The sequence below is a fragment of the Scomber japonicus genome, unplaced genomic scaffold (genome assembly GCF_027409825.1).
Source record: "Scomber japonicus isolate fScoJap1 unplaced genomic scaffold, fScoJap1.pri scaffold_719, whole genome shotgun sequence".
Classification (NCBI taxonomy): Eukaryota; Metazoa; Chordata; class Actinopteri; order Scombriformes; family Scombridae; genus Scomber; species Scomber japonicus.
In genome coordinates this window covers 5,001-14,325 of record NW_026518769.1, presented here as the reverse complement: position 1 = coordinate 14,325, position 9,325 = coordinate 5,001, and the positions used below count along the sequence as shown (strand labels likewise).

Genomic DNA, 9,325 nt, shown 5'->3' with positions numbered 1-9,325 from the left:
TATGACGATCATTAGTCTGATCCAAACCTGAACTGAAGCTGCAGACATCACATCACAGAACAGAAGAGAAGAGAAGAGACAGTTTTATGGCTTTCATGAGGTTTTACACTACTTTTTCTGACTCTTCTATATGTTTAAAGGGCCAGATCACTAAAATTACAAAAGATTTTCCCACTTTAAAAGTGTTGGTTTATAATTTTTTCAAGTCTGCTGCCTGAGTACAAACACTGACAGAGATTGTAAAGAGGACATATCATACTTCATTTTCCAGTTTTATATTAATATTCTGAGTCTCTACTGGAATATCTTTACATGATTTCCAGTCAAAAACTCCTTATTTATCTTCTACTGGTCCTTTTATGCAGCCGCTCAGTTCAGCCTCTGTCTGAAACAGACACATCGGCTCGTTGGCAATGTAGAAAGCTGAATATACTCAGTCGTGTTTTCTCTCCTGCTTGGCCCACAGTCTTTACATTGTGATGACATCATGGGTTTTTAAATCAGCTTTTCTCCGCTTAAGCAAAGTTTTACAAATATAAAACCTCCATGGATCAAAAGTTCATGATAGAAAAGAGTTACAATTGAAGTTATTTGCAGTTCGAGGTGTCCTGTCAGCAGTTTTAGAGACGTCTCTTTTACAGTGGTGGACTATGGGGCAGCTGGAGGGTATTTTAGATGCAGTACTACAAGTGGCCACTGGGGGAGAAAGTGGCGCTGTTGTATCCAGCTCTTACAGTACATCTGTGAAACAGCTTCATCTTTTTCTGCTGTTTCTGCTGTAATGTCTGCAGAAGTGTTTCTCTGTATCGGCCCACAGTTTTTACATTGTGATGACATCATGGGTTTTTAAATCAGCTGTTCTCCGCTTAAGCAAAGTTTTACAAATATAAAACCTCCATGGATCAAAAGTTCATGATAGAAAAGAGTTATAATTGAAGTTATTTGCAGTTCGAGGTGTCCTGTCAACAGTTTTAGAGACGTCTCTTTTACAGTGGTGGTCTATGGGGCCGCTGGAGGGTTTTTAGCTGCAGTACTGCGAGTGGCCACTGGGGAAAAGTGGCGCTGTTGTATCCAGCTCTTATATTAGATCCATGAAACAGCTTCATCTTTTTCTGCTGTTGGGATATGTGCAGAAGTGTTTCTCCTACTTGGCCCACAGTCTTTACATTGTGATGACATCATGGGTTTTTAAATCAGCTGTTCTCCGCTTAAGCAAAGTTCTAAAAATATAAAACCTCCATGGATCAAAAGTTCATGATAAGAAAGAGTTATAATAGAAGTTCTTTGCAGTTCGAGGTGTCCTGTCAACAGTTTTAGAGACGTCTCTTTTACAGTGGTGGTCTATGGGGCCGCTGGAGGGTTTTTAGCTGCAGTACTGCGAGTGGCCACTGGGGGAAAAGTGGCGCTGTTTTATCATGCTCTTTCAAAATCCGTGAAACAGCTTTATCTTTTTCTTCTGTTGGGATATGTGCAGAAGTGTTTCTCCTACTTGGCCCACAGTCTTTACATTGTGATGACATCATGGGTTTTTTAGCATCAGCTTTTCTCTGCTAAAGCAAAGTTTTACAAATATAAAACCTCCATGGATCAAAAACTCAAAACATTAAGAGCTATAATAGACTTTATTTGCAGTTCGAGGTGTCCTGTCAGCAGTTTTACAGACGTCTCTTTTACAGTGGTGTTTTTTTTTTTTTTTTTTTTTTTTTTTGGTTTGTTTTTTTTTAAGCTGCAGTTCTGCCAAGTGGCCACTGGAGGAAAAGTGGCGCTGTTGTATCCATGAAACAGCTTCGTTTTCTGCTGTTGTTTTTGCCTTTTGCGGTGGCTTCTTCTTCTTCTTCATCTTTTTGGCATCCGTGTTGACTAGCGGCGGCGTTCTCACGACTTAACGCCAAATGTATCGAGTTTCATTTGAAGGCAGCTTGATGTCACACGGACGCTTTAGCCTCATCGCTAACGTTTTTCAGTGTTTTCAGTCTGAGATGCAGCGGATGAATCCTGCAGAGAAGTCGTAGATTTTTAAGACGTTTTTTTAGGTTTTATATTGTTTTTAATCAGGCTGATTTTATATTTTTTAAATATACTTGTTTTTTTTTTTGGGAGGTTGGGCTGCAGTCGCTTCTTTTATCAGCGGCTAAATGACCCCTCTTCCATTTAGTTAGGACTAAAATGAATGATTATTTTTTTAATAATCAATTCTCTTTTTTTTTTTTTTAAAGGTTAATTCCTTGTTGTGGAAAATTAAAAAATCTCTGTCACAGCTTCCCGAAGCCAAAAGTGACGTATTTAAATGTGCTAATGTGTCCAATCAACCATTTAAAAACTCAAATATAATCATTTTATTGTGAAAAATTAACATAAAGTAAAGAAAAGCAGCAAATTCTCACAATTAAGACGCTGCTTTTACTTGAAAAAATGACATAAATATCCTTTAAGATTTGTTATAAGTCATAAAAAAACATTTGGAAACAGAAGATAATGTGAAACCAGTGAAATATGGATTTTTTTTTTTTTTTTTTTTGGACTTGTACGGTCACGTAATTATTGATAAGTGGACTTTTATTGCTTCAGTTTGACAGGAAGTCCAACCAGCTGATAGAAGAAGCCAGCACAGGGATGTTGATGGTTGTTGATGTGATCCCTCTCTGGCTTCCCACCAACTACAAACAGTTGAAGAGTGAATGTCAGAGTTTTAATGGACAGTTTGTGTGTGTTTGTTTTTTTACCTCATGGACTAAACAACAGCTGTGTAGACTGAAAAAAATAAAAAAGAGAGAATTAAATCTGCTGTTTTTTATTGATGAATACAAACATTATTTTTTGGGGAGTTTTATTTTGAAAGGGACAGGACATGATGAAGCATTAACCAGAAGCAGAGTTGCTGTTTTCCTGCAGACACGTAGAATAATGAATTAAATCAGTGACAGAAATTCAATGTAATTAGAGTAACACCACACACACACACACACACACACACACACACACACACACACACACACACACACACACACACACACACACACACACACACACACACACACACACACTCTTAAACTCTCATTAACCCTCCTGTTGTCCTCAAGTCAAGGAAGGATGGATGGATGGATGGAAGGGAGGGAGGAAGGAAGGATGGAAGGGAGAGAGGAAGGAAGGAAGGGAGAAGGAAAGGAGGGAAGGAAAGAAGGAAAGGAGGGAGGAAGGAAGAAGGAAAGGAAATCATGAATACCACACACACTCTCTCTCTAACTCTCATTAACCCTCCTGTTGTCCTCAAGTCAAGGATGGAAGGGAGGATGGAAGGGAGGGAGGAAAGAAAGAAGGGAGAAGGAAAGGAGGGAGGAAGGAGGGAGGGAGGGAGGAAGGAAAGAAAGGAGGGAAGGAAGGAAGAAAGGGAGGATGGAAAGGAGGGAAGAAGGAAGGAAGAAAAGGAGGGAGGAAAGGAAATCATGAACACCACACACACACACACACACACGCACTTTAACTCTCATTAACCCTCCTGTTGTCCTCAAGTCAAGGAAGGAAGGGAGGAAGGGAGGAAGGAAGGATGGAAGGGAGAAGGAAAGGAGGAAGGATGAAAGGGAGAAGGCAAGGCAGTTTTATTTATATAGGGCATTTTCATACACAATGGAAACTTACTGGGAGGTACTGGGAGGTAGTGGAAGCTACTGGGAGGTAGTTGGAGCTACTGGGAGCTACTGAGAGATACTGGGAGCAACTGGGAGCTACTTGGGGCTACTGGAAGGTACTAGGAGCTACTGGGAAGTATTGGGAGGTACTGGGAGGTACTGGGAACTACTGGGAGGTAGTGGAAGCTACTGGGAGGTAATTGGAGCTACTGGGAGCTACTGCGAGGTATTAGAAGTTACTGGGAGCTACTGGGAGGTAGTGGGAGGTATTAGAAGTTACTGGGAGCTACTGGGAGGTAGTGGAAGCTACTGGAAGCTACTGTGAGCTGTGGTGTTGTGCAGTCTGATGGTTGATGGTATAACTGGTCACTTAATTTCTGTTATATAACTTTTTAAAATTATTATTGTATAACTGTTATATAACAGATAAACTGACTCAAGTGCTTTTGCTAAAGTAAAAGGAGAAGGAAACATAAAGATGATATTTGTGTGACATGCTGGGGGTAAAATATAAAGTAAGATCTTCAAAAACGTCTCTAACCTTCTCTGACATATTTATTTATTTTTTCACCTTGTCTGAAATAAGTCGTGATGATAGTTTGCTGAGTGTTGCTGAGGCTGCGTTAACTGCGCATGCGCGGCTGCTGCTGTTGCTGCTGCTGCTGTCACGACTCGGATCCTCCATCACTGCTGCTGCTGCTGGTGCTGCAGGTGGTGTAAACATGGCGATGAAGGCGCTCAGAGGGATGGTGAACGGGGCCATGAGTGAGCTCTCCTCGGCTGTCAGCGGGAACAAAGCCTCGGTCTCTGCTCCAGCTGCTGCTCCGCTCACAGCTGCAGCCAACCGGGAGCACGTGATGGCCGTGAGCCGGGACTACATCACCCAGCCTCGCCTCAGTGAGTCTGTGTGTGTGTGTGTGTGTGTGCAGCAGTACAACAGGTAGGAGCCGAGGATGCATCACTTTATAATGTGTGTGCTGATTATCTGGTGACGTAGTACTGTAGGAGTTAAACCTGATCATATAATAATCATTAATAACTCGCTGATATCTGTTAATAACCAATCAGCTGATCCACATGTGTGCAGATGTTTGAAGGAAAGAAGGAAGGAAGGAAAGAAAGAAGGAAGGAAGGAAGGAAAAAGGGAAGGCAGGGAGGAAAGAAGGAAGGAAGGAAGGAAAGAAAGACAGGAAGGAAAGAAGGAAAGAAGGAAGGAAGGAAGGAAAGAAGGAAGGAAGGAAAGAAGGAAGGAAGGAAAGAAGGAAGGAAGGAAAGAAAGAAGGAAGGAAAAGAGAAAAGAAGACAGGAAGGAAAGAAGGAAGGAAGGAAGGAAAGAAAGAAGGAAGGAAGGAAGGAAAAAGGGAAGGCAGGAAGGAAGGAAGGAAAGAAGGAAGGAAGGAAGGAAAGAAGGAAGAAAAAGAAGACAGGAAGGAAAGAAGGAAGGAAGGAAGGAAAAAGGGAAGGCAGGAAGGAAAGAAGGAAGGAAGGAAGGAAGGAAGGAAAGAAGGAAGGAAAGAAGGAAGGAAGAAAGAAGAAGGAAGGAAGGAAGGAAAGAAGGAAAGGCATGAAGGAAGGAAGTAAAGTGTGCAGATGTTAACAGCTGCTCCAGTTTAGATGATTAGTGACTTTAATGATTCAGTAGATTCATCATTCATCATCCATGAGTCAGAAAGTCAAGTTTCACCTTTTTATACAACAAGTAGTTTAAATATAAAATATATAAAAAGCATTAAAACAAAGTGGAAAAGATATTTAAATAGAATTAAAGGGTTAAAAGAGTTTCCTCATCTTCCTTCTTTCTTTCTTTTCTCCTCTTCCTCACTATCCTTTTCTTTTTCTTTTATCCTTCTCATCCTCATTTTTCTCTTTCCTTCTTTCTTGTTCTTTCTTTCTTCATCTTCTTCCTCTTCACTCGTTCCTCCCTTCCTTCCTCCCTTCCTTCCTTCCTTCCTTCCCTCTTTCCTCCCTTCCTTCCTCCCTTCTTTGCATCCTTCCTTCCTTCCTTCCTGTCTTCTCTTCCTGTCTTCTCTTCCGTCCCTTCTTCTTTCTTTCCTTCCTTCCTTCCTTCCTTCCTGTCCTATTTCCCTTCCTTTCTTCTTTCCTTCCTTCTTTCCTATTTCCCTTCCTTTCTTCTTTCCTCCCTTCATTCCTTCCTTCCTTCTTTCTTTCTTTCTTTCTTTCTTACACAGAAGGGGGACACTTCTATTGTAAATGTATGATTTAACACATTTAACATGATTCTTTGTTCATGAGCGTTTATTTAAAGATGTGAATATTTTCTGCTTTTAAAAATCTTTTCTGATATTAAACTGAATATCTTTTGGTTTTAGCATCATGACCAGATACAATAGGAAATATAAAGATGTAAAACTGCTGGGTAATGAATATAAATCCATTCTTCAGTGTGTGGGCTTCAGTCAGATAGAAACACTGTGAGCTTTTATTATATAACTGAGCAGCAGAACATTTTTATTTCATCTCTTTATTATCCTAACAATTAACTGTCTGAATTAAAGGCTTGGTCTCTATAATAGAAACACACACACACACACACACACACACACACACACACACACACACACACACACACACACACACACACACACACACACACACACACACACACACACACACTAATAACACCAGGATGTGTGAAGGTTAGACTCCATTCAGCACCATGGACAGCGGCGTGGTGCTGAATGTAGCAGAAGATGAAACTGTATTGCTCTTAAAACAATGTACAACCACAACAGGAAATGATATACACACACACACACACACACACACACACACACACATAATATACATGCATGTATAAGCACACACAAACACTGTAACGTATAGATATGTCATTTATTATAGTGATGATGATGTAATAAGAGGGTTTTTTTCTTTTGATTTTAATTTTTTATTTATTTATTTCTGTGTCATTTCTATTTTTCTTCTTCTTCTTATTATTATTATTGTTTATTATATAATGTATTATAGTGATGACAATGGTAAAAAAAATTTTTTTGTTCTTTTTAGTTTGATTTTATTATTTATTTGTATTTATTTATTTATTTTTTGTTGTTTTTATTATTATTATGTAATTTATTATAGTTTTTTTGTTCTTTTTAGTTTGATTTTATTATTTATTTTTGTTGTTTTTATTATATTATTATAATTATAATATTATTTATTATAGTTTTTTGTTGGATTTTATTTTTTTAAATTTATTTATTTGTGTTTTTCATTATTATTAGTAGTATGAAATTTATTATGGTGATGAGAGTTTTATTTATTTTTTGGTTAGATTTTAAAAAACATATTTTTATTTATTTTTTATTATTTATTGTGTGATGTTTTTATTGTTTCACTGTCTGCTCATCAAATCTGTTGTTGTGTTACTTGGTAAAACATTTTTTTATGGTTTGCACTTTTTCTTCACTAACTTTTGTATCCACACTTTTCTTTCCTGCACAATAAAAAAACATTTCTTTTTTTTTAACAATTTGTTTATTGAAATTTTTCAAAACAAGAACAAGTACGACAAAAAACACAAAAAAACAAGAAAAATCAACAACAATGTAATGAAGTCATCCTAGTTAAGCATCATACCTCTCCCACCCCCCACCCCCCCCCCTCCCCAAATGTCTGTGGCGTACACAGATAGAACAAGAGAGAGAAGAAAAATAAATAAATAAAAAACAAAACAGGATAAAATAAAAATAAAAAATATAAATAATAATAAATAAAAGATATAAATAATAATATATATTTATATATATAAATAATAATAAAAAATAAAAAATAATAAAAATGATTAAAGAAAAATAAATAAGGAAGGAAAGAAGGAAGGAAGGATGGACGGAAGGATGGAAGGAAGGAAGGAAAAGACAGGAAGGAAGAGAGAGGGAAGGAAGGAAAGTGGGAAAGAAGTAAGGAAGTAAGTAAGTAAGGAAGGAAGGAAGGAAGGATGGAAGGAAGGAAGGAAAAGACAGGAAGGAAGAGAGAGGGAAGGAAGGAAAGTGGGAAAGAAGTAAGGAAGTAAGTAAGTAAGGAAGGAAGGAAGGAAGAATGAAGGATGGAAGGGAGGAAGGAAGTAAAGAAGAAAGGGAAGAGGGAAAGAAAGAAGGAAGGAAAAGAAGACAGGAAGGATGGAAGGAAGGAAAGAAGGAAGGAAGGAAGGATGGAAGGGAGGAAGGATGGAACGAAGGAAGGACGGAAGGTTGGAAGGAAAGAAGGAAAGAAGGAAGGAAGGAAGAAAAGAAGGAAAGAAGGAAAGAAACAAGGAAGAAAAAGAAGGCAGGAAGGAAGGAAGGAAGGAAAGAATGAAGGAAGGAAGGAAGGAAGGACGGAAGGGAGTAAGGAAGGAAGGAAGTAAAGAAGAAAGGGAAGAGGGAAAGAAGGAATTGAGGAAGGATGGAAGGAAGGAAGGAAAGTGGGCCTTATGAGAAATGAGATCTGCAGCATCTTTACTTTTAAAGTCTGCAGCGTCTGAAATGTGCTGATGTCATCGACCGCTGATGTCATCGGCCGCTGATGTCATCGACCGCTGATGTCATCGACCGTCCATCACAGTAACACGTCTAATAATAATAGCATGAGGAGATTTATGTTCAGTCTCAGCTGTGAGTTCATTAACTGAGCCGTCACATCTCGTCTGATCTCTGCTGATGTTTGAGTTTCTATAGACTGGTTTTATCGATCAGCTGTTTGCTCTGATGACATCACTACTCTGTCTCTGTCTCTGTCTCTGTCTCTGTCTCTGACTCTGACTCTGACTCTGACTCTGTCTCTGACTCTGTCTCTCTCTCTGTCTCTGTCTCTGTCTCTGTCTCTGACTCTGTCTCTCTCTCCGTCTCTGTCTCTGACTCTGACTCTGACTCTGACTCTGTCTCTGACTCTGTCTCTGACTCTGTCTCTGTCTCTGTCTCTGTCTCTGTCTCTGACTCTGACTCTGACTCTGTCTCTCTCTCTGTCTCTGTCTCTGACTCTGTCTCTGACTCTGTCTCTCTCTCCGTCTCTGTCTCTGACTCTGACTCTGACTCTGTCTCTGTTTCTGTCTCTGTCTCTGACTCTGACTCTGTCTCTGTCTCTGACTCTGACTCTGTCTCTGTCTCTGACTCTGTCTCTGTTTCTGTCTCTGTCTCTGACTCTGTCTCTGTCTCTGTCTCTGACTCTGACTCTGACTCTGTCTCTGTCTCTCTCTCTGTCTCTGTCTCGGTTTCTGTCTCTGTCTCTGTCTCTGTCTCTGTCTCTGTCTCTCTCTCTGTCTCTGTCTCTGTCTCTGTCTCTGACTCTGTCTCTGTCTCTGTCTCTGTCTCTGTCTCTGACTCTGTCTCTGTCTCTCTGTCGCTGTCTCTGTCTGTCTCCGTCTCTCTCTCTCTGTCTCTGTCTCTCTCTGTCTCTATCTCTGACTCTCTCTGACTCTCTGTCTCTGTCTCTCTCTCTCTGACTCTGTTTCTGTCTCTGTCTCCGTCTCCGTCTCCGTCTCCGTCTCCGTCTCCGACTCCGACTCCGACTCCGACTCCGTCTCTGACTCTGACTCTGACTCTGTCTCTGTCTCTGTCTCTGACTCTGTCTCTGACTCTGTCGCTGTCTCTGTCTGTCTCTGTCTCTCTCTCTGTCTCTGTCTCTGTCTCTGTCTCTGTCTCTGTCTCTGTCTCTGTCTCTGACTCTGACTCTGACTCTGTCTCTGTCTCTGTCTCTGTCTC

The 9,325-nt window shown here is 39.9% G+C and overlaps 1 pseudogene; it reads left to right on the top strand.

Moving 5' to 3' along the window:
- The first annotated feature begins 4,348 nt into the window (after window positions 1-4,348).
- The window catches only part of LOC128354852 (V-type proton ATPase subunit B, brain isoform-like), an 8,583-nt pseudogene continuing 3,606 nt past the window's right edge, over window positions 4,349-9,325 (top strand).